Genomic DNA, 22,121 nt, shown 5'->3' with positions numbered 1-22,121 from the left:
CCCATCACAGCGGTCTTCAGCAACGCTGAGCGCCTGCCTCTTCCCCCTCCCCTCATTCTCAGTAGGATGTGCGTGGTGCTCAGCCACTCTGGAAAAAAAAAAAACAGGCTATTTCCACAGAAATTAAGTCATCTCTTGGCTAAATCCTATCATGTGCTGTTCAGCAGATGTAGGGGGCCTCTTTTTCCGGCCCGTGTAGCTGATCAGGTTCTCCACGCTCAAGAAAGAGCTAGCACAGAGGACCAGCTCACCATGTGGGCAAGCTCACGCAAGAGCTTACCACGGCGTGTGGTTTTGGGGGGTGGCTAGTTTATTAGGTTTGCTAGCACGACAGCTGTCTTTGGAGGAAGGCCCGGGTGTGTTTTCGTTTCTAGAACGTACTGCCTCAACCATCCCAAGGAATCTTGGTTTGGCCAGGAGGAGCCCTGCGGCTCAGGGCCTTCCAGCAGCGCTTCCTGCTCCCTAATTTGGGCAGGATTTCGCCCTGCAGGAGCAGTGCCACAGAACCTGGAGACCATTCCTTTCTTTTTTTTTAATATATATTAATATTGTTTTTAAATAAGGTATAATTACATGCAGCACACAGACTCATGAATCAGCCTGATTCTGCTGTGACAAGTTTAGCTCTGGGCGTGTGATCTGTCCTAGGAGATCACACAATTTTTCCTTCTTATACCTTTTAATAGTAAAATACTCTTGCCTGCCCTCTCTTTCTTCTTATCTAATCATCAGCCATTAAAATGACACAAAGAATAACACCTCCACTTGCCCAAACTGTTCCGCCTGTCATTTGACATCTTTCTCTCACCACCACAAAACAGTTTCCCTGTTGACTCTCCACTCTGACATGAACCTTCTGGTTTCTTCTTTGCTTCTTCCCATGTGTGTGTGTCTAATACCAACTCGTCTACTGCTGTCCTGATCTGACAAAACAAAACAAAACAAAACAAAACAAAACAGGAAAAGAAGACTACTGAAGGCTGTATTGAAAACACTTTCTGTAGAAAAAATGGGGCTGAACAATTGTTCATGTCTACAAATAAGCTGACATTGGGCAGGTAGACAGTATGCTAACATCTGTGGTCATTGAGTTGATCAGTGTCCTTTTGCATCCTTTGCCACCTTCCTTTCTTATTGCTCTTCCCTAATTGCATTTTGTCACATGAATACATTGCCAAAAGAAAGCCTTTGGGACAGAATCTGTTTTTGTCATATGTGGCTGTGGTGGATAGAAAAATGGGATTCTTAAAATATAAGTAACACATTGCACTAATTTGTATCACCTTATGCGATGCTACACGCAGGTCAGTTTTCATTATATTCCAGATCCAAGATTCACCTTTTCTCGTAGGACTTGACCTCTCCAATACCAATGTACACTATGCAATTCACCATGCGATAATTGTCTTATGACCTTGTAATTTTCCTTTGTAAAGATCAATACAGTTCTCTTAAAAGATTTTATATGAGCAGAAATAAACACTATAAGCTAGTGGTTGTCTTCATCAGGCAGAATGAAGACCACTCTTCATCATCACAAATAGGAAAAGATCAGATGGCAAAGGACTCAGTGTTAAAGAGTGAGTAATGACATCTGAACAGCCCTGTAGGTGACCTTTACAGCTCCTTGAAGCAAAAACGCCAGCCTGGAGGATACGTAAAATGCTGCTGAGATGTACCTTGAAGAAAAAGGCCATGTTCCTGAAATGAGGCAAAAGCCAGTACCCTCCTTAAGCACTTTCCAGCGGAGCTGAAGCATGCCCTGCTGTCCCTGCTGGGCTGCAGCCAGCGCTCGTGTGCTACCCAGAAGCTGCAGAGGGTGGAAAATCACCAGGTCTAGAAGCTGTCCCACCATTGATTTATTCTGAGGCATTCATTATTGAGCTAATCTCCGCTCTACAAAGAGACTGTCAATAATGCCCTTGGAAACAGATCTCTGCCTGCAGAGCAGGCACAACCCTACCACTTCCCCAGATGGCTGAGAAGGAGGCTCAGGCCTGTGTCCCCTCCAGCCACAGCAGAGAGCCCCACATCTCACTGCCACCGAAATGGGCAGGGGTCTTGTTTGCCTCTTGCTACCACCTCTTGGCGAAGGTGGATGAGCAGTGAGAGCGGGATTAGCAATGGGAGTAGGAGAGAAGGAGGAAGCAGGCACAGTTGTCATGGTGGGAGTCAGCCATCTTGCTGAACACCCTCAGAGCCCTGCCACCATGGGCCAGGCCTGCCGTGATGACTCCTTTGCACAACTGGGGCGTTGTGCAAATGGGCAGGGCTCAAAGGGTTGTGGTAAATGGGGCCACATCTGGCTGGCGGATGGTCACCAGTGGGGTCCCTCAAGGCTTCATTTTAGGGCCAGTCCTCTTCAATGTTTTTATAAATTATTTGGATGTAGGACTAGAAGGTGTTTTGAGCAAATTTGCCGACGACACCAAACTTGGAGGAGTTGTGGACTCGGATGAGGGTGGAAAGGCCTTGCAGAGAGATCTGGACAGATTGGAGAGCTGGGCGATCACCAACCACATGAAGTTTAACAAAGGCAAGTGCCGGGTCCTGCACCTGGGACGGGGCAACCCTGGCTATACATACAGACTGGGAGACAAGATGCTGGAGAGCAGCCCCGCAGAGAGGGATCTGGGGGTTGTGGCTGACAGCAAGTTGAATATGAGCCAGCAGTGTGCCCTGGCAGCCAGGAGGGCCAACTGTGTCCTGGGGTGCATCAAGCACGGCATTGTTATTCGGTCGAGGGAAGTGATTGTCCCGCTCTACTCTGCGCTGGTGCGGCCTCACCTCGAGCACTGTGTGCAGTTCTGGGCACCACAGTACAAAAAGGACGTTAAACTGTTGGAGAGTGTCCAAGGAGGGTGACGATGTTGGTGAAGGGCCTAGAGGGTAAGACATATGAGGAGCGGCTGAGGTCACTGGGCCTGTTCAGCCTGGAGAAGAGGAGGCTGAGCGGGGACCTCATAGCAGTCTACAACTTCCTCGCGAGGGGGAGTGGAGAGGCAGGTGGCCTATTCTCCGTTATCACCAGTGATAGGACTCATGGGAACGGTGTTAAGCTGAGGTGGGGGAGGTTTAGGCTGGACATCAGGAAGAGGTTCTTCACCGAGAGGGTGGTTGCACACTGGAACAGGCTCCCCAGGGAAGTAGTCACTGCACCAAGCCTGTCTGAATTTAAGAAGCAATTGGACTGTGCACTTAGTCACATGGTCTAAACTTTTGGGTAGACCTGTGCAGTGCCAGGAGTTGGACTTGATGAACCTTATGGGTCCCTTCCAACTCAGGATGTTCTATGATTCTATGATTCTAACTGCATCTCGCACAGCTCCCCAGGCCTCCAGCTGTACCTCACACCCCACCTTGCAAGGGAAGGTACTCACAGTCCCACTGTCACCTTCTGCCTCAGCCTCATCGGCAATAGGAAACTTCCCCCATCGTACCAGCACACAACCAGGCCCATAGGTGCCTCCATGAGAGAAGGAGCGAGGGGGGGTCTTTATGTCGTGGGTCAGCACTCGGAGCTGGGGGCCTCCCTGTCCGCAAAGCTGGCAGCTGGCTCCCACTCCCCGGTCCATGGCCTATTTTTATGCCTTGATATACTTTGTTCTGGCCACCAACACAAATGAGAAATGGTTGCAGTAGATGTTCATCATTACCTTCCTGTAGGTTGTTAATTGTACATGACTGAAATTATAAATTGCTGCAATAAATTGTCATCGAGTTACAACCTTTGAAATGTTCATCAGTTAAGAGCATCCAAAGGATAGCCAGAGTGACAAGGATTAGGTTTTATGGCTCCTCTGTTTATGGATACAGAGGAGGCAGCATCTTCTCAACGGCATCATGTGCACGGGCTTATCTGCACCCTGGACCACCCAAGCCAATTGGCAAAGGAAAAACAGGCAAAGGAACAGCAGCAGTGGTGCACAGCAGAGGGAGTGAGCACTGTTGCACTGCACCTTTCCTTGCACATCTTTGACTCAGTGCCACGTAAAGATTTCATGAGATCTGTTCTTGTTTAACAAGATCCACTTTCGTTTAATGATCTCATGGCCACCGGACCAGCAAAGATGGCCAGGCCTGGCCTCTCTGTTCAACTCTGCCATAGCCAGCAGTCTTCTGTCCTCCAGACGAAGGAACTGTCTCTGTTGGGTTTCCCCATCGTGTGGAACAGAATGGCTGCCCTCTGGCCAGGGATGAGCTTTAAAAATAATAGCTACACTACCACAAACTATCATGAGGCATATAAACAAGTCATCCAGACATCAAAAATTGTCAAGGAACGAGTCTCCTGCTGCTTCTCCAGCACTGAAATAAAGTCCTGCTACTCTGGATTTATACCAGTTATATTTGAGGCAAGTTTTGGCCTCAGGTTTCCAAATCCTTTTATTGAATTAAGGGCAGAATTCCTGTTTCCAGAGTTTCAAATCAACATGACAACACTGGAGCAAACAAGAATAGTCTATTTAAAAGCAAGCAAACATTTTGCAGATGAAAGACAAACACTGTAGGTATTTATTAAGGCCCTAATCCAACCAAATCTCTAATCCACTTAGAAAAAGAAAAAAAAAAGCTTCTAACAAGCATTTTCAAGATTCTCAAGAACTCCAAGGCATCTGAAATGCTTTACTTCATCTCCTTCCTCAAAGGTATCCCCTCACTGAAAGCACCTTGGGTTTTCTGGATAATGCTGTGGTGAAGGAACACAGGACTTTTCAAGCTTTTGCGGCATCACAGACTTAGAGATCCTCTTTGCAGCCCATTCCTTGGCCTGTTTTTTTTTCTTTTCCTCTCAAATCCAGGCTGGTCTTGAAAATCTCCATTAATGGTTGGACTCAATACCATAGTTTGGTGTACTCCTGCCTTGATGTTTTTTTTCCTCCATGGCTTTTTCATAGAAAAGAAATGGAAGCTGGTGTCTAAGAATGCCTAGCTAACTTTTCTCCTAATACAGCGGTGATCTTGAAGGCTTCAGTCATTACCACTGCAAAATAATTCATGCACGGGACACTCCCTGCATACACATGACATATCTGGAGACCCATCTTCTTTTCTCTTTCTTCATGGGCTCTTTCTGCTGTTGCTGTTAAGGAGCTGCCACTCCTCTTCTGGGACAATATGGCAGCTAATATGGCTTAATTATATTTGTTCCCATAAGATGCTTTTTCATTCTTGGCCTAGCTTCCTCCAGGTATCTTCAGTTCTGCTTTCTCCAGGCCAGATCAGAATGACTGTCATGAAATCTTAGTTCTCTTTCTGTAATGAAACACAAAAAGTGTATTATTTTGGTGTCTATTCTGAAAGCCCACAAAATAGTTCTCCTCAACATAGCTGGTATGGTAAAGAATCTTATATAAAATTCAAATTTTTTTCATTCCAATTGCTTTCCTCCTAACAAAAAATGAAATTTAAGTTTTAGCAGAAAAGCTGTTTGAAGAGCTGCCTGAAATATGAAGTTTTCCGGAATTGTGTTGTTTCCAAGAAGAAAAAGAACATTTGCCTGTTTTTAGATTAGCAGAGGAATAAATACAGATGATTAAATATATCATGAGTCTGAAATTATTTTTATTTTTCTGATGACCAAATGCTGTGCGACTGGCTTTATTGTGCAAGGTTTTTCCCATTAGTTATTTTTAGGGGTTTTAGATTGTATTTTCCCCTAACTGGTGACATAATGTCTTGTTAAGACAATTGACCCAGATAAGGCTACGCCAACTTCATCAGAATTGGTCTTATACATCTGGATTTTTGATATTTTGGTGGGTCACAGACCAATAGTCTCTGTGGCATGGAAAATATTTAATTTTTTTTTAGACTGCCAGCTTCAGCAAGACTCCTCCAAGTTGACACTAGTTAACAGTGACCTAATTCAAGCTTGATTGGACAAAGATGCCTGGCCCTAAGGGAAATAGTGCAAGGCAACCCACAAAATTCAAGGGTGAGGCAGAAAAGCCTTGTCTTATGGGTCAGCAAGCAACCTGAGGGAATACTGCTGCTTCAGAATATCAACAGCTATCATTTGGGGAAAAGCAAGTCACTGCATCAACGTTAAAAAAGCTCCTTCAGTAGCTGACTAATCCATCATCTCTTTTCTTGCTCCAGACTGAAAAATCCCTCCTAGTGGAAAGCAGTATGCCAGCAAAACAGTACCACATCTGCTGTGCACTCCCAGCCCCTGCTACCCAAGCGTGCAGAAGACTCTGAGAGCTGAAGAGCTTGCACTGCCCTCGTATTCTTAGTATCTTCTTACTTACGCTTCTGTTCCCTAGCCTGGTTTCCCAAGGACACAAACCTAAAGTGATTACGTTGTTCACCCAGCTATTAGCTCTGCAACCCGGCTGTTTATTTCTGCCAAAATAGTGGAGAAAGGGAGGTGTCCAAGAGGTGAGGTATCTATGCCTTCCTTCTGACCTGGCAAGGGAGAGGTCTGGGACACGCTCTCCTGCATGGGACCAACAGCCAGGCAGTCAGCACACCTACGGCCAGCCGCCTGCACAGCCTGACAGGAAGAGAATTTAGGAAACCAGAGGCTGAGAGAGAGAGGGCACAAACCCACAGGAAGCAAAGGTTCTTCCTCGTGGAACAACTTCTCTCATCTTTTGTTTTAACCAGTTGTGTGGACAAACTAACCTCTTTCTTAATTTTCAAGGTCCCATGTAAGACTATAATGCAATTTAAAAAATACACTCTTAATCAAAGCCGAGGGGCAACCAAAATAACCTTTGAACTCATTATAAAACAGTCAACTAAATTCAAATTATTCATTTCAGTGTTCAGTATAGTTACTCAGGTGAGGTTTATAGCAAAACTTCATATTCTGCCTTCTAGAGTTGGGCTCAAGATTGCTTAGAGCTGGCTTTCATTTGGTGAGTTAATTCTAACCCGGTATGAAGACTGATTTGCTCTTTATTTAATAAAGTATTTTAATCCTGGATTGGTGTAGTTTTACTAATAATTGTTTCATGCTGATCATGTGTCTCTTGGTTTTATTTTGCATTTTAAAAGCATTTTAATTGCACTTCTAAAATAAAAGCTGGTACTGAGTCAGTTTTATTACGATACGTAAAACGTGTCCAGAATATTTCAGGGCCTGCTATGGAGACCAGGTTTCCATCTGACTAGGTCTCTTTAGGGAACAAGGGTTTTTATTCTGTTGTTATATTTTGGCATAAAATTTCTGGAGGCCCTGGTCCCCTCCCTCCTGTCATTGACTCACTGGCTGACTTGCAGTGCTATATTGCTATCCAACCTCAGCCTCCCCCTCCTTCCAGCCTTTCATGCTCATCCCCAAAACCAGGTTTGTATCTGGTCATCATTTCATTAATAGGATTGCATGCTGTTTCTTCTAGCAATGTCCATGGTTAGAGGGAAAAGAAAGCCACTCTGACCCCGAGAAGCGACTACTCTTTTGACTTCATCACTGTGGTTTAGTCCCAAAGTAATAGAAGCCATTGAACTCTTTGCTTTAAAATTTAGCTATAGAGGTATCTACTTCTTGAGCCTCCAGGATGGTGGCAAAGCCCTTCCAAAACTGCATTGTTCATCCCCAAACAAGTCTGCTTAGAATTTGAGTGGTGCAGGTGTCCTGGAAAAATACACTGCTCTCTTTTAAGAAAGAAGGACAAAGAGGTATTTGAAATCTGAAGTATTATTGGACCTTGCCAATGCAAAATCTGACTGTCGGTACTGAAGGAAAACTGGGCAGGGCCAGAGTATTGATATAAGTAAATTTCACCTGTCCAATTCCTCTAGCAACCCTAATGTTTACTCTAACAGAAACAGTGCCTCCAGGTATAAAATCCAACCTGGTTCTTTTCTACAGTTAGGAACAGCAATGAAAGTAAACTAACTTCTTGGATACCAACAGTCCCAAGAGATACGCTATACCTGACTGACCACTACAGCTTAGGTCGTGATGCCAGAGTACAAACCAAAAACCACCGAGAAGGGGATGAAACATTCAAAATGAGGAAAAGTAAACTGCATAAGCAACCTAAATGCCAGACCTTCAGCCAGAGCAAGTCAGCAGTGCTCCAGTAATATCTGCAGCTCAGTTCCATCACGATGGCATGGGCACATTTTGCAACAAGCAGCTCTGTTTACGAAACTTTGTTGATGAGTGTCCAGCTGGTCATGAAAGGATCAGTCACTGCACCTTTCTGGATAAGGCTGACTGTGCCACAGCAGGCGTCTGTAAAGCTATCACGGCATGTGCTTGGGAGCCCTTAAGCACCCCTTGTCACAGTATGTCAGCCAAAATGCTGTTGCAGAGGTTGACATGTCCTTTGCCTTAAACGCTTTTGCTGTTCATATGTGCATTATTGCTACTCTAAAGCCCTCTGCTCTGACCAGACACTTTGGCTTTAAATCATGCATGTTCAACTTCAGTAGCCTTCAACTTTACAGTCTTGTTCCAAGCATTTTGTATCATGGCTTCTGTTGGCCACTGGAGCCCAGAATCGCAGGTGAAAAGCTAGTCCACTAAGGAAAAGATGTTACTGAGGATTCAACCAGAATACTTTATTCACACATTGCTTGCTAATATAAGGCTATTTTGAACTGGTGGAGGGGTATCACAGGAAAGACGAAAACAATGTGTTTGTTTCAAAAATAACTGGTTGCACTGTTGTTTTTGTGCAGCTGAAGAAAAGAATATGAGAATTTTTCTAAATGCCTTGTTGGTGTGTCATGAAAGTAACTTCAGAGGAGTGCTCAAAAATAAGCCTAGATGAAATATTGAGTATTTACAAAATCTGTGTCTTCTTGAAAAGACAAAAGCTCTAGAGCATCAGAAAGATCCTTCACACTCAAAACCAGAAAAGACACTCTGAAGGCTCAGCAGCACCTTTCCAACATTGTTTTCCACGTTTGTTTCTATATTACGACTGTAGTACTCTGTCATTCTGATACTGCTAACACTCGTGCTAATGCATCCTTTACACACCAATATGAAGAGTTGTTTATGGTAGTGCAGCAGTTCCCAGGCACTAAGTGGGATACTTTACCATAGCAAGTGATATTTGTCCTGGTATAAATGGGCATAAATGCACTCCCACTAATGGCTATACCTCTATAACAACAACAAAACAAAACCATAAAAACCCACACTTCCGAGACAGTTGTATTGGCAAAAAAATGTGAACGTAGGCCAGTCCTTAGCAATGATAATGTTGAAACACTGGCAACTTTACGAACAGATGAATGCTCTGTTGAAAAAACTGTGACTAAGAAGACTGAAGATTGAGAGTATGGCTCAGTGGGATCTGGCTAGCACTCCATAAAACAACATCACACTTCCCTTATAAAAACCCTGCCACTGAAATACCACCCAAACATTAGAGTGCTTGGGAATGAGCAATGAAGGAACCAAACTGCTTCCCTCCTGCTGAATATAATCCTTCATCACTCACTCCCACCTCATTATCTCAGTCACTCATGGCCATGCATGAACTGCTCTATCCTAGACCACAGTTAAGCCTTCCAATACCCTCTAGTTCTCAGGAGGCGATGTATCTGCTGCTAAACCCTGTTGCAGCCCCACTTCCCATCACATCCAGGACCTCCTCCTCAAGTCCCCACTGCTTTCTCATCTGTGATCTTTTTGCCTGCCTGCTCTTCACTACTCTTGCCAATACATGCATGCTCTCCCAGCAAACTCCTTCCAGTTTCATCCAGGAACAATACCTCGGCCCATACTGCTTCAAGTTCAACAGCTCTCAGGCACTCATCTTGCCCAAAGGTGGCTGTCCTGAGTCTCCACATCCCTCACACCATCTCATGTTCCCACTTGGCATATGCAGTCCCACACAAGACCATATAGCCTTCTCCCAGCCATTACTCCTACCTGCAGAAAACGCTTCTGGGGGCACTGACGCATGTAGCAAAAACTGCTTTTTCAGATACGACACATATGCTGAAACTTTAATGAAATGCTTAGAAACATAAAAGCAACTGCCAAACATTGGTTAAAAATTTAATGTAGCTGCTTATGAAAAACATAAATGTTTGTCTGATGCAATGCTACGGACTGTTGAGAAACGTCACCACTTCATTGACTGAGTTAACTTACCAAGTTTTTTTAAGCAACAATCTGCGGTAAGTTGCTACCTCTTGCTTGAAATTAGGAAAACCAATTTCCTCTTTCATTCTAAAGTCTATTTTTTGCATTTTTATATCCCGGTGGTAGGGAGGATCTAATTAACCCTTTACATTCACTCCATTATGTCCATTCCTGCATACCTGCTTATCTTAATGTGAGCAAATAAACTCCAAAGAGGACACAGGAGCAACCACAGGACTGAGATTACTAACTCCAGAAAGCTACTGCTGTTTCCAGGACTAAAGCATGGCATGAAGATTATTGCAGAGTAGAACCTTTTGAATACATGTGATCTTTATGAATATAGTCTTTTAAATAACATTTAGAAATGATTAGAAATAAGCTGCTCTTAGCATAAAAACTGACAGCATAAGATCGGGATAATCTAGTTTGCTGCAGCCCTCGGTCGGCTGGTGCTGAGCCCAAGACAAAGCTAAGGACCCCAGGATTTACAGACATACACACAGAGTTCCTCCAGATCTGTTGAATTTAATCCAATCTTTCCAAAGCTCTCGTCTGCTACTTTATACACTCCCCACTATGTTAAACAAAATCCTTTCCTTGGTATCATACCGCGTAGGCCATTAGTCTTTGCAACTCCTTGTAAGGAGGACGCGATTAAAACATTGCAGAGCCGATCAAAACGATTGCTGACTAAAACATCTCTCGCTTCCCCACGGGATCCTGGCCGGTAGCTGCCTCCATCCCGGCTCCCTGACATCCTCCGCTCCTGGGCACAGCGGAGGGGCTAGCAGGGGAGAAACAAAGGTGGCTCCAAGCCACTTTCGTGCCTCATAACCCGTGCCAGGGCTGCTTAAGCTGTGCTGGCTTGCAGGCAGCCCCCTGGGGGCCCTGATGTCAGCCGAGAGGAACCGGTTGCAACACATGCTGGTTCCTCCCTGCCAGCTCCCCTTGGCTCCGCTCCCGTGCCAGGAGCTGGCGGGGGGTGGCCGTGCACCCCTCTGCTGGCCCAGGAGCCGGCCGGGGCCCCTGCTCCAACACTCACCGTGCAAGGCAGAGGGGCCAGCTCCCAGCAGAGGCTGTGGGCCCCGTGTCCCTGGGAAGCAGAAAGGATGGGAAAGGGTAGCAAACCTCGTTTTCCAGGGAAATTTTCCTCTAAATGCTCATCCGAGGCAGATAAAAGTCCTGTTTCCATGGCATAAACATCACCATCCCTTACCAACACTTATAAACAGGACACACAACACTGCAAAATGTTTGCCAGGGCTACTAGAGTGGAGGAATCACAAGGGTGAACAACGAGAAGCACTGTTAGTCTCACCAGTCCCCACATGTAAGCCACTCGGTTGCTCCAGCATCACCTGAAAGTATGGCTTGGATTCAGCTACAAGAGCTCAAAACATGAAAAAAAAGTTAAAACTCATAGATTCTTCTCCCTGCCCCTTTCCTACCTCTGTTTGTTTGCTTGGTAATGATTACTTCAGCCATTTGTGTTGCAAGATGTTGCCGATTTGGCCTTTCATTTAAAAAAAAAAAACTCATTTTTTTGTTTGAAATGATGGGATGTTCCCTCGGTGCTCTAGCCTGGTGCCTGATGACACACACTCAGGTCCACGTCCAGCCACAGGCCGCCCACATCTCCACGTCCACCTTGGCTGCTCTGCGTGTGGCTGTGGAAGGGGGGTGGCTGCGTTTCCTGTGGGGAACGAGGACATAAACCAAGCCAGTAAATCCAATAAGGAAAACGAGATATTCCCATGCCTTAGACAGACAGAAATACGTGCAAACATAATGCGATCATTAATTTTCTAGTCAGTGGATTAGCACTCTGAATAGGTAGCGATAACATTTTCTACAGCACCCCATTACCTGTATAATCAGTCCTGGCACAGGAGGATTACAAATCCTGTGACTGTGATTACAAAGCCTCCTGATTTCTGGAAGCTCTAAGTGTCACTGATAACACAAATCTTTGTTAAACCTGTTTTATGCGGTGATGGTGTCAATGCGGAGAGGAGGAGGCAGACGAGACTCCAGGGCACAGGACGCGGGGAGGAAAGGAGTGGGATGCTGGCAAAACAAGCGTGTGCCTCCTTTCTGTGTCGATACCCAGCCTGACCAGAGCTCATCAGAATAAGTGGAAAGGCTCCCACTGATTTCAGTGAACTTTGGATGCAGCCCCAGAAGCTTCAAAATGTAAACAGACAGATAGGGGTATGCGCCTGCCAGGGTAATTTCCCCTAAATAAAACCACTTTGGCATGAGAGGAGCCCCTCAAATGCATGTCTGTGGGAGGCACGTGTGGGGAAGAAAAGCAGGCCAGCCTGCTGGCACGAGGCATAGCAAGGACCACCACAGCCCAGTTCCCAGGCTGCTGGTACCCTCAGAGCCCCCAGACTCTCCTGCTGTCCCCTCAGGGTCCGTCTGTCCGGGTGGCACGTATAGCACGATCTGTCCCTCCACAGAGGCTGCTGCAGATGGGCTCCAGGAGGGAACAGGGTGAACGGACAGGGATTGCCAGGATCATGCTGCTCCTTCCAGCTCTCTCCTAGCCTCAGGAGCAGCCAAAAGCACAGCACCTTAATGATAAAGGATACATTGTGAAATCAGTGTCAACACACCTCGTGTCACGCTGACTGCTTCTCCAGCCATTCTGCACCGGTGCCCCATGAAAAGTAACAAAGAAGACTGCCCAAACATTTCGGGAGGGCTGAGAGTTTCAATGCAACTCTAGCTTAAATTGCACAATTTCTTTAGGAATTTTACATTTGTCTCAGTCGGTCTATTAACTCTCAATGTTATAATAATGGGCAGAATATTAGCAGCAGGAAAATAATTTTGACCTGCCATTAAAGACATAATGATTAATGCCCATAGTTAGCTGTTCATAGTAAACATTTTTCTCCTGCTTTCAGAACAGGAAAGTATTTCAACACATACCAGGATTCATTGTAACATCATTAATCATGATGAATTACCCTAGTATTCATTTGGATGCAAAATATAATTCCTTGGGAATTTCACTGTAGCTTAATATTAATTCGTATTTACTCTGTTACAAACTCTCCTTCCCTTTCAATCCTTCTTTTTTTTTTTTTTTTTTTTTTGCAGTTCCCCCAGGTTCTCTTGCGTAGCCACATACTGTAACATTTCATTTATTTTGTATTGCTTTCTTTAAGCTTGTATTATTTGTTTGTTGTTCTTTGCTGCTTTCACCCACTCAGCTGTTCATTCATTCCTGTTAGAAATTAACAGACTATGTCAAAAGCAGCTTGTCCTCAGTTAGAGTCATAAACGCACCGCAGCATTTCACTAAGGATACATGACAACAATACAACACCATAGCCTCCTCTCTCTTTCCTACTTCCCCTACTCTAGATTTCAGATTTTCAATCCTCAGCCCTGCAAGTCAATGTTGCTCTTACGCACCAAAACCTTCCCGTCTCGCACTGGTTCTCAGGATATCCCATGCTTCTTAAATTCAAGCACAAAACGTCCCAATCTTAACAAATTTCAGATCTTAAAGTGAGGGAGCTCAGTACTCTGGGGTCAAACTATGTATCTTTTCTGGGAATAGTTGCAATGACAAAATCATTCCCTCCTCCTTCAGATTTAATAGGGAAACCAGTATAAAAGTCCTTGGAATTAACAAAAACGAATAAACAACAACAACAAAAGCATGAGCCCTACACAAAGTTATGCTCAAAAAGATGTCCTGAGGGCAACTACTGAAGTAATCTGGCTGGAAAGACCAAAGAGCAGATTTGTTTGAATTAGTACAAGGAAAAAAAAAAAAAAAGAAGGAAATTTTCCATTGCCCCAGAAAAAGAGAACTGCGAATTCATCCCACTGATTTGTCCTCCAATGGTAGCTATCATGTTTAACATAAATAAAATCTTTATTCATAGCAAGCTTAAACAATATACCTCAAAATATTTCCTTGGTGCGTCGATGTGCATTTTGAACATCTGATTAAGAAATTCTTAGCCACGGGCACTACGTATTTTTCTTCATACATCATCCTTTTTACGCAACTATGTTGCGTGTCATACATTTTTGATGAATGGAATATTTACGTGAGAAGATGCTAGCAGAAACACAGGCTCTGCCATAACCGATGAGGCAGCTTGTCCATCAAGCCCCAACATCCAGCCTGGGAGGAAAACATTCCCTGATGGTACAGTAGGAAAAAATTACAGTCCGACAGAGGCCAGAGTTCTGGATCTGAAAACACACCGATTTTGAGAAAAATAAGACCCATCTCCAAAGCACACACCTGGGGCCCTTCTCTAAAGGCCCAAAATTCCAGTTCCAATTCATTCTACTGTACTTCCTTGAATATCAGGAAAGATTGACTATAGATTCGGGAAACTCCTTAAGATCGGCTTCTTGAAGCCCTTAATTAAATCATTTTATTAGAATTATTAAATACCGAGAAGGAAAATATCACATGGGAAAACTCCACACCTTATTATACAACCAGTGGGATGAATAAAAACAGCTTTTCTACCATTTGCTGTCCTTTATCCCCTACCCAAACCAATTCACTGCAGCTTTCCCTGTGAGATCCCTATCAAGGAAGAAGCAGCACACAGTGCAGCTAGTTCAGGGCTGCACATGGGCTCACCAGCCAGCAAATCACTTGGTGGTGATGCGTTAGTTTGACCTTCTCGCTCTCCTGATTCTGATTTCCATGAAACTGGTAGGAAAGAAATACCTCTGCAAACCCAGCCCCTCTATCCCACGTAGCTGAAATTAGCCGCAAGGGACAGAAGTGGTAGGGAAGGCAGAGGAGAAGGACAGCGGTTACACAAATGGCAGTTCCTTAGGAAACCCAGCTACTGCTGCTAAGGACCAGCATCATTCCTGAGTCACACCATGCTGCCGGCACCAGGGGGGTGTGAGGGGGCTTTGCCCTCACCTTTCCCTTCTGAGCACAGCCCCGTGTCTCCCCTGCCACGTCACATTGCCATGTACCTGCACCGGCTGCCTTGCCAGATAACAGCTGCTCTTCCCCAACATGTATAGTGATGGCATCAGATTGCTCACTGCTATCACGCAGCTGATCTTCAGTTATCCATAAATCTTTGGTTACCACTTATATTACACAAAACAGTGAGCAATTACTTAAATTTACCTTATGACTCATTACAGATTAGTTCATTAAGTGAATAACCCCTCCTCGATCATTACAGATACAATGAAGCACTGTACATGAGTGAATTCCTAAGTCATAATTAGGAACTCACTCATGTACGGTGTTTCATTGTATCTACACCCATCTCCCACTGCACACATTGATATTTGCACACGTAAAACAACCTGTGTCTTGTATTTGTATACAACTTGTGAAACATCAAGCTGCTGTGAGATACCGTTGTGTGGCTGTGGAGCTCACCATTTACTGGCAAGGACGACATCATTTCATAGAGTCACAGAATCATTAAGGTTGGAAAAGCCCTCCAAGATCATCTGGTCTAACTGTCCCCCTACCACCAATGTCACCCACTAAACCATGTTCCTAAGCACCAATACAATGCAAGACTGGTAAATAAATCCTAACGTTCTGCTACTCAGATAAGGACTAGCTGCAGCAAGTTTTCTCCTGTTCTGGGTTGGCAAATGCCCTGAGACATGGCAAAGGAAGCGAGATGCTGACACTAATCAACAGAGCTCTGTGAGAAAGTAGATGGGGAGTCTCCCAGATCCACTGGGATCCAAGAGAGTAAGAGATAGTCAATGCTCTCAAGACCGGATGGGTTCATGCTACTTCAGACCATCCAAAGTTAGAGAAAGCTGACCAAGATGGGCTGGGCAGTGCTGAGAAGAAGCACAAAGCTGCAGAAGAATCTTGGGCACCCACAAGTGAAGGATCCTGCAGAAAACTGAGGCAGGAAAAGTATTCAGCGTTTTATGCTTCATGGTTTTCTGTTTGTTTTGTTTGTTTTGTTTTTTAGTAGCTCAGGGTACTTGCTGTGCTATCAAAATAAGAATTAGGACCTTTTAGAATCTGTCTGACGTCTGGCATCTCTACTATGTGCTGCACCTAACACACAACCCTGAAAACCATACAGCAACCAGAACAAGGGCCTACTTCTGCTCTGGAGGGATGTGTGTCTGTGTGTTACGAGGTGTGGGAGGCATTAACACTAACTCTAAAAGGGGTGAAAAAGAGGGAGCCTCTGCACTGGAAGTGGGTGAGAGGACTTGAGGTGTTAATGACATCATTGGACATGGACTGGAAACAAATGGAAAGTGTTTTACTACCTTGACAATTTGTTCTCGACTCAGTCAATTGAGTGAGTAAGGATGATTTGTGAGATTTAAAATTGGTTCAACCTTCAAAGTCCACTGAGGACCTAGCAGGAAACCACTCAGATTGTAGAATTCATCTCTGGTCAAAGCCAACAAGGCCAATAGCCATCTCTCTCATCCAATAACTGAATGCCAAGGCAAAGGCACATGCCACTTTGCTAAACTTTGAGCTTCCACATCTCCAAAAGGAGGGCATCACGAGGCCCCAATCTGATACCACAATATTGACAGGAGGTGAATGCTCTCCCAGCAACAGCAGCCAAAGGGCAAAGTCTTCCTCCTTAAAGATAACATCACACAAAACAGTCACGCTTTTTTTTTCTTTTTAATAGACTAATGAGCTATTGTATCTGGGTGGATCACACAGCTATTGTATGAGTCATACCTGGAGATTTATTCAATTATTTTTCTCCATTAAGACAAACTGTCAATGAAGTCAGTGGGAGCTTAATCTGAAAGGGGAAGTGAAGAGTGGAACAAGAGAAACATTTACCCCCTGGCCATTTAGATCTTATTTCAGTCTTATTATATGGCTGAAAATCACCTCAGGTGGTCCATAAGGCTGAAATGTGCTCTTCTTAATGGCAGTCTGTTTCTGCGAACCCAAAAGACTGCCAATTTCTGCATGTTTTCACACACGTCTAATTTTACTCAGGAGCACCCCAAAATAACCAGGATCAAGATTAAAAGACATATGATGATATGGCCAAATGACAGCATTTTATATTTGGACATACATTTGCATCACTTATTTGGCTCTGAAGCATAGTTTAAATCTGCATTACCTTTAGTCTTTAACTTTTAAATTAATCTTCTCTTCCTTTTGTAAAGCAATGATATACTTTAAAAGGTCCAGTTCTGCTTGCACAGCAGTGGCTGGCTTTACTTTGCTATGAAAGGAGGAACTGACCTTAATGCTCCACTTGATCAAAAGTGTTTTAAAGTAAGTTTTAAAGGTCAGATGAACCAAGGAGCATCAAATAATTGCATAAGTAGCTGGCATAATAAATAGTTAACTATACACTTTCTCCAACGCACTGGTAAACTGGACAAATTGGCAGGATGCTTGTGAGCTATGTCTCTTCAATAAAAGAGCTTCCAAAACAAGCAAACTCTGCATGGTTATGTTTGTATTATTCTTGCTTAATCTGAAGCAATCTTGTTTAAAAAAGAATTGGTCAGTGCTCAGTGAGATTTCGTGATTAAAAACAAAACAAAAACCCCACAACCAAACGCATTGGGTCAACAGTCGTCCTGATGTCATTTTTCTCATTTCAATAAAACAACACCAGGAATGCCTGTGATCTGCACCACATACTTGCCAACAAACTCTGATCAATGTGCTACTAAGATAGTAAGAATAATAACAAAAAAGCAGAGAGCGAAACTGGCCCCTTTCCTGCTCCCGGTGACGGCAGAGCAAAGACCTGTCATTTGCTCCTAACAGTCAGCATGAATGATAGCAATATGAACGCTAATTACACTATTTGTTTTCTCTTTCATTTTTGTAGTTTGATAATATGAATGGCCACTTTTATCTTCAATGCCTCTCAACAAAACATTCCCTTGTTTTCATCTGAAAAACAGTGTGGGCTGGGTTGTACTGTCTCTCACCAATTTTATGGCTGTTGCAGTGAAATTACCCTCCGTTTACACCGACAGAGATGTCGGAGAGCAGTAAATCCCTACCTGTAACGATATACACTGGCATTCCTTCAATAGTGGCTGTGTAAGAGCTAGCCACAACTCCACTGGAACATGGGCCAGTGTTACAAGACACGCTGCCAGCCTCCTGGGAAACCCTTTTCTGCTTCGCTGCTGTCCCACCTCGTGGAGCAATGATTGGGGCATTTCAGCCCATCCCTGGGAGCAGGCTCCCAGCTCTACTCTGGACTTTGGGTGAGACCATCATCTTAGTTCTTGTCTTCTGTAAAACAACTCCTCACAAGTGCTTTGATAGGTCCCCCCCCCCAAAAAAAAAAACAACATGGTGTAAGGAGAACTGTCTCAGGCAAGGAGTAATCTGAATAATTTAAACTACTTTCTCTCACAGTCATAGCTACTTTCAGAGAGAACAAGAACCAGATACACTTGAGTCAGCTGTGATTTGCTGACCTCGGAGGATGAACTAAAAGCGATGATCCTGTTTCTCTTTGCATTTATGAAAGACATGATATCTTATAAAACAGGGGGGAGGGAACGAAAGAAAGCATAGCACTCATGCCATGATTAAAGGTTGACTAGCCTAAAATTGGATAGAAGATTTCAGTGTGATTCAAAGTGGCTCAGCCGTTTTGAAGAACTAAAGGTCTGTTGCCTCTTCTTCCAGGAAACAAGTGAGCAGTTGAGGTGCAAGGCATTTGCTGGAATTAGTGACCATCTGGGAGGAGCTGGTGAACTGAGAAATTGTGGAAGTTCATTAACTCTCATTAGCCATTATTTAGATGAAATTCCCTACATAAAGGCTGCTATTGCTATTATAGTCTGAAAGTGAGGAGAAAAGAAAGGAAAAAAGTAAATACAAAAGACTTGTGTGTTTTTCTTTCACAGGTGATGCCACTTCATTCAGTGTTTACTGAACCATCTCCTGACAAGCACTGCCCTGCAGCCATTTGAGTCCCTTGAACCATTTCTTATTGTTCTCTCCATGTTTTATACAAAGTGTATATGAGCAGGCAAGTAAAAAAGGTACAGTTTGAGGTACGTGTATGCATGTTTATATATGTGTGCACATACATACCTCATAGTATATGTTACGTAGTTTTTTAAAGTATAAATGGTATATGCACATATGTATATACATAACTATTTATATATGTATACATATTTACTTAATATGTATACATATTTACATATGTATATACGTAACTATATAAACAGAAAACTACATCAAACAACGTCAAATTCTGCCAAAAGCCAAATTCTACAAGCAGGCACAGGAAGGTCTGCCACACTGGCTCACCCCAGCATTTTACACTTGAACCTAACCTGTATTTTCAAGGTGTTCCAGTTTTCACCCCTAAAATACTGCCAGTGGAGCTGCAGATCCCTCTATAGTGATTTGATCCCCACGCCGGGGGGACTCACTTTCTTCCAACTCCTTTCAATGACTGCACAGGAACAGTCACAGACCAACAAGAAGCTCATGACCTGCAGGTTGACAGTTGTGCAAATATACAGAGACAAATACTCGGTGGTGACTTTTTCACCCATTTGTTGTTCAGGCTTGTGAGAAGACCCATACAGGGTTTTTTTTCTTACTTGCCCATCCACCTCAGGCTCCCATTTTTCCATCTGGGAAATCTCAACAAAATGAGTTCATGCAGTGCTGGAACAGCCTGGGACTTGATTTGGGCACACAGATCAATCCTGCAGCCAAAGAGCAGGATGCTTAGCACATCCCAGACACGTTGGATTCATTGCACATCCTTTGCACAGTTATTCAACGCAGACACCGTGGCCATTTCTACGGGACTTGGGACATCTGCATGACAGCTGGGAGTTCAGAGTGGATGCTTACCTTCTTCTTTTTCTGACAGCACAACATTTCTGGGTGGAAAAAGGTATATCTGAAGGTGTAAAAGCCATGATTTTGGATTGGAAGTTGCACACACAGAAACAATGGCAGATTTTAACCGTTATGTTTCTGATGAAAATAAACAGATTCTTTTTAACATTCAATAAACATTCTTCTCTTGAAGTCTTAAAAAATCTGACCTGTATTTTCTTGTTTGACCACGCTAACAGCCATTGTTTAGTGCTTTTTCTCTAAATCATTTTACCTCTAACACTTCAGCCATTCCAGTTGTTAACCACCATCACTGTTTCAATACTACCTACAATTCGGCAGCTTTAGGATTTGTCCATACAAAGTCTTTGAAGAGAGAAGGAAACTCAAAGAGCATTTTCTCCCTCCTAATAGTTAATTTATCACATCTGAAATTTGCAAGCTTTCTTCCACCCAGTCTATCAAACACCAGCACCACAAAATATTTAACAAGATTTGGATCCTGAAAAGATTTATTTCTAGACTTAACTTTAAGCAAAAAAATTACTTGCGCTCTTACATCCAGGGATAGTTTTGTGTGGAAAGAGGTGTCAGAATGCCAATACATATGGCCAGGGACATTTTAGCTGATTGAGAAACACATGCTTTTTTTTTCTTTTTTCCTGGAAACAGATATGCCCATTCTAGAACTTTCTGTTCCCAAATTAACCCCGTTTAAATTTAAGTACTGGAAAAATTTCTCCCAGAAACGGGGTCTCTATCTTCCTTCTTTGCATCAGAAGTTATTCCAGACCTCTGGCCAGCAATTTTAAGTGTTCTGTATTGATTTTCCTTTGCTGGCACCATCCAACAAGGCAGCAAAGCCCAGAGAAGGCGAGCTGAGCTCAAGGGTATTCACAGCATTTATTGCAATAGACAGCCCCCTCGACGGGAACCCACATGGGAATGTTTAATCTGGCCAGCCGGAACAGGACAGTTAACCATCATCAGATGGAAAAAGCACTTGACAATATCCTGTAGAGAAGTATCTAAACACTGACAGGGGCTGATGAGCAAACAGATTTTCCCAGCCCTGGTTCTTGTGACTTGCTCTTCAGAGCTGTTTGTGGATTACAGCATATAACTCACAAATATTAATTTTTACTTTTTTTGGTTATTATTATTTAGACCATCTCAGTGGTTTGAAAGACACTTTAAATACAAATTGAATGAAATTCCCCTGAAGAGGTCACTGCTCATCAAATACAAGCCGAAGCTATGGGAGAAGGTGAAAACGCCTGAGAGGAAGGAAAGAATGACTGTGATAATCAGGTGCCATGGATAGCTTTTGAAATCTGAAGATGAAAAAATCCTCTCCAACCTGAATGTAGAATTTAGCATATGTTTTAGCAGACTGTGAAGGCTGGAAAGACGACCACAAAGTTCATCGAGGGCAGATTTAGAGAGGAGGAGTCAGTGGGAGAAGAGTCAGCACCAAATTATGGGCTATGTGACAGGGAGCCCGGGCAAGGAGTTGGAAACTTCTGTCCTCTTGTCTGTCCTCCTCACACCAACAAAGAGAATGAACTTGCAGGATCATCACTGCTGTGTAAATTAAAGCACAGGTTAATCCTTCAAGCTCTTCATTAATTTTTGGGCACTGCAGCTCCATTGGCTCTAACTAAATTACCTGTGATTTTCATGGGGGTGAGATCAGAATCAGACTCTCTTTTTTTGATCTAAAAAGAAAAAAAAGAAAAAAAAAAGTGTTGACTACATAAGATATATTACATGGGTGTACAATTATCTGGAATAAGACACACAATAACATGCTGACTAAAGCACAGAATGGCATCACTTTCATTGCCACGCTATCAGCAGCGGGTTCACGTTACACCTGAGCACAAATGTTACTATGCTGCACAACAGAATAATATCAAAAGCTAGATCGCATTACTCATCCAGGCTAAAACAACAGATTAATTGACACACAGTAAGCTGGCTACAGTCGTGTTGCTATTACCCCGAATCCGTACAGCTACATTCATGAATCAGAAAGATTTCTGAGACTGTTTTTCAATAATTGAGCATTCCAGTGAATTCTTAGTTAGCAACAGCATGGTGTGTTACTGCGAGATGGCAGCAACATTAACACGATTTTAAGGAACAAACAAAATGGCCCCAGCATCTATGAACTGGCAATCAGCAGCCTCCCATGTATTGGAAAAATATTCAAGAGGGTGTTACTGTCACTTATCC

General features: G+C 43.6%; 1 long non-coding RNA gene across 1 annotated transcript; it reads right to left on the bottom strand.

Annotated features, from left to right (window-relative positions):
* Positions 1-3,941: 3,941 nt before the first annotated feature.
* On the bottom strand, positions 3,942-12,408 carry LOC310889895. Its single transcript, XR_014576876.1, has 3 exons — positions 11,930-12,408; positions 11,512-11,756; positions 3,942-5,256 (listed from the first exon to the last, which is right to left on the bottom strand). It is a non-coding gene; the product is annotated as an uncharacterized lncRNA (long non-coding RNA).
* Positions 12,409-22,121: the final 9,713 nt, after the last annotated feature.

The sequence above is a fragment of the Anser anser genome (genome assembly GCF_964211835.1).
Source record: "Anser anser genome assembly, chromosome: 1".
NCBI lineage: Eukaryota > Metazoa > Chordata > Aves > Anseriformes > Anatidae > Anser > Anser anser.
Note: the sequence above shows the minus strand (reverse complement) of the source record. Positions and strands in the feature narration are given on the sequence as shown.